Source organism: Pipistrellus hanaki (genome assembly GCF_964339955.1).
Source record: "Pipistrellus hanaki genome assembly, chromosome: 2".
NCBI classification, from domain to species: domain Eukaryota; kingdom Metazoa; phylum Chordata; class Mammalia; order Chiroptera; family Vespertilionidae; genus Pipistrellus; species Pipistrellus hanaki.
In genome coordinates this window covers 141,938,181-141,944,737 of record NC_140504.1, presented here as the reverse complement: position 1 = coordinate 141,944,737, position 6,557 = coordinate 141,938,181, and the positions used below count along the sequence as shown (strand labels likewise).

Sequence of the window (6,557 nt, the reverse complement as noted above, 5' to 3'; positions counted from 1 at the left end):
AGGGGTGATCAGGCAGGCAGAAGCAGTTGGGGCCAAGATCAGGCCAGTAGGGGAGGGCAGTTAAGAGTAAACTGAAATTAGGGGTGATCAGGAAGGCAGGCAGGTGAGCAGTTAGGAGCCAGTGGTCCCAGATGGCAAGAGGTATGTCTGATTGGAGAGGGTGCAGGCTGGACTTAGGGAACCCCCACTCCATGCATGAATTTCATGCACTGGGCCACTAGTTTAACTATTAAGATGGGAACCTCACTTTCTAACAAAGCAGTCTGTTCTGCTGCTGTATAATTTTCACTTTTTAAAAATTCTGCTCATGTCAAGCAGAAAATATACTCCTTTCCTCACCAAAAAGTTCAGAGAGATTAACGCTTTGGTACCTGATGTTTAGGAGGTATAACAGGTAACACAGGATTGATTGGGTTTCCGCATTAGCAAATTATACCCTTAAGCACTAAAGTATAGTTGATTTTGGGGTGTTTTGTTGTTTTTGTTGTTGTTGTTGTTTACCAGAATCAGTGTCCATTGTATCTTTCAGGTAGTATAAAATAGTGGACAGAGTGGTTTTCAATCAGAGAAATCCAAGTTTGGATCCTAGCTTATATACACTAATTAACATCACTATGACCTTAAGAAAGTGGCTTAAACTCTGGAAGTCTCATTTTTCTCTCTCCAAAACCTCAGGATTACAGATAATGTCTGTAAAGCACCCAGAACAGTTCTTGCTAAAAAGTACTCGTGATATGCCTGCTCCTTAACTGTACTGAACTTATTTTGACATTTTAATGATTTGGTGGTAATAATTATGAGCATTATTTATTGCAGAGTACTTTGAAACAAGTTATAATGTTTATTACCATCTTAAAAGTGTCCAAAAAACCGTTTTCTCCTGTTCTATGGTTGCCTTTCGATTTCTTTGTCATCCCTTCTTGCTGTCAGTTTCCTGTGTGTCAGCTTCTCACCACTATTGTTCAGTCTCTCCTCTGTCCACCCTGGTGTTGTAAATTAAAGAAAAGAAAAAAAATATGAACCAAACCAAACTTGTTAGCATTGTGTTTAAAATAAGGGTCCATAGGTTCTGCATAGAAAGTCTGAAATCCCCTTAAAGAATTCAGCATTTCCACTTCAGAGTCTATGTTTTAGTGTCTTTGGAAGCTATTTTAACCACCACTGAGAATCTTTTGCCTTAACTCCTGGGCCATGACTGCCTTAGAGAGAGTTAGAGAGTTGAAATGATCAGATAGCTGACCTTTAGATAAGTGCAGAAACCTGGTGGATGGAAAGGTATATGAGTCAGGAGAGGAGAGGGGAGGGGGGTGGGTTTATAAGATATAAACTAACATTATCCAATTATTGCAGTGAGATATGGTTTAGTTTATTTGCATTCCCAAGATGGTAGAGACATCTGTAAAATGGGGCAAAAAAAAATGTAATCTCTACTATTTCACAACTATGAAGCAGCATGGAATAGATATGACAGCTGTGAAAAAGCAGAAATGAAAGCACCATATATATTCAGTGTATTAATGCCATTATATATATTTGTGCCCTATCTTTAAAAACTGCAAATGATGAGTCCATTTGCAGTTATACCTAGCAGCATAAAAAGTTAAATGTCTGTTTTCAGTTATACAGATCCTTTTTTTCTTGAGATCCTTTCATTACGCTTTCTTCTAACCCCCTTCTGAGCAGCCAGTGTTCTGTGCACAGACCTCATTTGTGAGCCTGGATCCTACATTGTGCTGTGTTGGGCCTCAGTTTTATCCTACATTGTGTTGTGATTTATTACTGTGGCACTCAATGTTTTTCTGCAATGTTACTCCATGCCATGCCTGACTGTCTTCCTAGTGGGTAAAAATAAGATACCCTTACTTATTTTCTATTTTATTAAGTCTAAGAGCATTTCACCCAATAATTCTACTAAGAAATATATATTTTCCCAGCTGGTGTGGCTCAGTGATTGAGCATCAACTTATGAAACAGGAGGTCATGGTTTGATTCCCAGTCAGAGGGTATACATAGGTTGTGGGCTCAATCCCCAGTAGGGGGCATGCAGGAGGCAGCCAATCAATGATTCTCATCATTGATATTTCTATCTCCTCCCTTCCTCTCCTTAATCAATAAAAAAAATTGACAATATATTTTTTAAATTAAAGTTATCTTCTGATTATATTTTCTCTTCTTTTTTTAATGGTATATATGTAATACATGAATGCAAAGACCTTAATAAAGAAATAAAGCATACATTTCCATGATATTATTAAAATACTCAAGTTTAATGAAGTGCAAATATTCCTGTGCTTAGAAAACACACATTTGTTCCAAGATGGGCATACTACTGATGTATTGCTGTGTGACAAATTACCCCAAAACTTAGCAGTTTAAAACAACAAACATGTATAATCTCAGATTTTTTGTGGGTCAGGAATCTAGGTGCAGCTTAACTGAGTGCCTCTGGCTCAGGTTTTAGTCAAGATGTTGGCTGGGCTGCAATCATGTCAAGATTCAGCTGGGGCTGGAGAATCTCTTCCAAGCCTGCCCATGTGGCTGTGGCAGCTCTTGGATGATCTGCTTCCACATCAATTCGCTCACAAGGTTTCTCATCACGTGGGCTTCTCCACAGACTGCCTGGGTTTTCTTTGGACACAGCATCTGGTAATGAGAGAAAGAGACAAAGAAACAGAGAAAGAGAGAGAGGAGTGGGGAAGGGGAGGCTTATGAGGGATGTTCCAGAGAGCGGTGGAGACAAAAGCCACAGTCTGTTTGTAACTCAGTCTCAGAAGTGTCATCCACCAATTTTGCCATATTCTGTTTGTTGGAAGGGAATCACTAAGTGAGCCCACGTTCAAGGGGGCAGAGATTAAATAAGAGCGTGAACACCAGGAGGCAGGGATATTTGAGGGTAGAGGTTGCTTACTGCAGTGAGATAAAATATCTAGGCTTGTCATTCCTCAGTTTTTCTTTACATTGATATTTTGGACATAACATACCATTTTTTAATGTTTTTTTTTTTTAATTTTAACTGAGCTAATGATTTTCTATAGAATTGTGATTTGCGTGCCTATTTATTACAGAAATAATCCTGGTAAAGTTCATACCAAAAACACTCAAGCAAACACAGTCTTTGTTGTGTATGATGACACATAACTCGCATGGCACTAGATAATTCTAGTGGAATTATCTGTATGCATGTCTGCCTCTCTCTGAGAGAGCATGGCCCCGTGAACTCCCTCCGGACAGTGAGGGAAAAGGGTGCCAGCATTTTATACCATTTTATACCTCTCCTAAGAAGAGGCAGGCTCTGTGCTGCACCATGCACATACTAGTGGTTTATTTTACTAGAAGATTATTTTTCTCTACACCCTAACCTGCCAAGAAAGCCCTATTGACTTCAATTTACAGAGGAAGAAACTGAAGTTAGATGATGACCTCATGGCCACACAGGTGAAAACTGGCAAAGGATTTGGGATTAATGACCTTTTAATCCCCCAACACACTGAGAATCTCTTGACCTCCACAGCTTCTATTCCAGAACCCCTGAAGAAGGGGAGGGACATAGAGAGCTACTTTATTGGGTACCATCAATAAAGTTCAGGACGGAGGAGGGAAAGAAACATTAATTGAGCTTTCGGCTGTTAAACTGTACATACATTTTTGGGAATACCCTGTATATGATAACCTATAAAAGCATATATACAAAATAAATATATATGTGTATATGTCATAAACCCTTAAAACAAAATAAAATTTTATACTAAATACTAAAAAATATGTTTCATGTTTGAGTTTGCATTAAGTTAGCTATCTAGGTACTATGCTTGATTTCTTCAACTATCATTTTCCATAAACTTCTGAAGATTTCTGGTGGGTGATAGGAAAGAAGGTAGGGTATGAACAAAGAGAAATAGACTCACACTGGCTTTAAGTTGGGTCTCTGTCATGTATTTTCAGCTGTATGACCTTGGGCAACATGCTTAGGCTTTCTTAGGCCTCTGCCTCCTTTTTTTTCCACTTCAGCTAACATTCCTTGAGTATCCACTCCAGGCCAGACTGTGCTTTTGCATAAATCATCTCAATTGGTAAAATGTGGTAACAATGCCACCTAGCAGGGTTGCTGTGATGATCAAGCAGAATAATACACAGGAGAGGGCTCTGTAAACTGCACAGGCTGATACAAATATCAGGGTGTGTCATTTTCCTCTTTTTCACATCAGTGCTTCCAAATGATAAAACTGTAATTCTGACCTGAGAAACAATGGCTCATTTGGTTTTCTTCTCTAGCCAAATGACCCAAAGGTAATCTAAGAGTTATGTTAATCTTCCCAAACCCAGTTTTAAACCTACCACTTTCCTGGTGAATAAACAAATAAGCTTTATAAACTTGAATAATATCCAAAATACGTATTTGGTGTATGAATGGAAGGTTTCAGCAGCCTTAACCTATCTTTCCAACTTTTATTTCCCCAATGCATATTCTGCATCAGATTTTCAACAAAGCAAAATGACTAGACACTTCCTGAGCTTTGTTTCTTTATGTTTAATGCCGGGGATTCTCTCCGCTGGTCCTTGCAGTTGCTGAGACATGCAGTGGATTTAACACACAGCATGGAATGTAGTAGATCCTCAATAAATGGTAGGTGCTATTATGTTATCCCCTGTGGCTACCATATAATTTACTTATTATCTTAATTGCTAATTGGTGGGCTTTCCGTTCTAGCTCTGTGTGACCAAGGAGCAGGGACATATTTTGTTTTATCCTATGGACCTAGAATAGAATAGTGTGTAAAATAAAGTAGTGGCTCAGTATTTGCCTTTCTAATTTCTGTACCCTCAGAGAACCTAATACAGCACTGTACAGCTAGGAGGTATCGAGTAAAAGTTGATTATTAAATCACTTTTAGTCTTTTAAATCATATATCTAATATTTTCAAGGTGCTTCATTGTTCTATGACCCACTTCTATCTTTTCACATTTCTGGTAGAATATATTTTAAGCAAATATTGTGTGTGTTATTATTATATAATAAAAGCCTAATATGCTAAGTGTCTGGTTGACCAGTCAACCATTCAACCAAACAAAGTGTAATTTGCTAATGATATGATAAGGCTTCTCAACCGCTTGCTATAATGTGCACTGACCACCAGGAGGCAGATGCTCCTACCAGTAGATTAGCTTGCTGCTGGGGTCTGGCTGATTGGGAATGAGCAAGAGGGGCTGGGCATGCCCTGGAGCCCTCCTCAGCTGACCAACCTCCCATGTCCCTCCCTTGCCCTGATTGTGCACCAGTGTTGTCTCTCAGCCTGGCCCACACCCTCTTGCAGTCCAGGACTCCTTGGGGGATATTGGAGAGCCACTTTCAGCCCAGTCCAACAGGCCAGGCCAAGAGACCCCACGGGTGTACGAATTCGTGCACCGGGCCTCTAGTATATATGAACATGTTAAGTTTAAGGAAAAGTTTTCTTCTTAAGTTTTATAAAAGTCATCAAAATATCCTCTAGCTTCATGTGTTTCAGGGTTTTTTGTTTTGTTTTGTTTTTACTTAAGGCATTGACATACATAGTGAGCATTTATTATTGGTAAAACAATATATCTAAAAACATATTAGGGAGGCAAAATCAATTCAACTGAGCAAATAATTAATGAACTTCTTACATTGTGAAATATTTTACTGCTTTTATTGTACAAAGAAGCAAAAAGCACTTCTGCTCCAAAATTGCTTATAACCTCTAGGTAAGGGAAATATATGGACAACTCACTATAAAATAAAACAAGTAGAAGAACCAGAAGAATTACACAAAGTAGTATGAGGTGAATCTTTAAATTGTGCACATCTGAAAAGAGGCATTCACTTTTCTGAGCCCTTCAGCCAAACCCCTGCCCTAGGTAAATAGGTTAACATTCAATTAACCAGAAAGTCCCTTACTCAGAATGCTTTGCTCCTCAAGCTTGTCCAGGAACAAAGGGTTCGGTGTTCTTTCATTTTTGTGTGCATCTGTGCTGTGTTTGAGTAGTATGAGAGGCAACATAAGTAATAACCCTGAAGCTAGACTTTAAAGCTGATCACAGTTATTTAGCAATGTGAGCCCCCTTCCCCCAGCTCTCCTCCCCCTCCCCCTCCCCCTCCCCCTCCCCCTTGATGGATTTAGACAGGGGCTGCTCTGAGTTCCTTTGTGAGAACTTATGCTCAGGATGACTGATTGACAAGTGGAGCTTTTTCCTTTTCTGGGAGAAAAGAAATTTCCAGGGTCGTGCTCCTTGTACTTGCAAAGAGCTCTAAAAGCTCCAGAGAGAGAGAAAAGAGTCAAAATTGACTTCTTGCTGATGATCACAAACTTTGTGACAGGGAAAAAGAGGGGAGGAAAAAAAGGGAGATTGAGGCTGTGATGCAGAATGTCAGGATAACTACCAAGGAAGATGACTACGAAACAGGACTCTGGATAAATAGGAAGTTAGCTACTCAACAAAAAAATACAGGCATTTGATAGAAGGTGCAGAGGTTGGAGAACTTCAACCCCAATCAAGATGGGGTCTGCAGCAGCAGCCTGACAAGAAAAAGTGTGACATCT

At 39.4% G+C, this 6,557-nt stretch overlaps 1 long non-coding RNA gene across 1 annotated transcript in view; it reads right to left on the bottom strand.

Moving 5' to 3' along the window:
• Window positions 1–2,265: 2,265 nt before the first annotated feature.
• LOC311618383 overlaps window positions 2,266–6,557 on the bottom strand; it is a 28,784-nt gene continuing 24,492 nt past the window's right edge. The window contains exon 4 of the long non-coding RNA XR_014794314.1: window positions 2,266–2,643. This is a non-coding gene — a long non-coding RNA (uncharacterized lncRNA). The remainder of the gene's footprint in view (window positions 2,644–6,557) is intronic.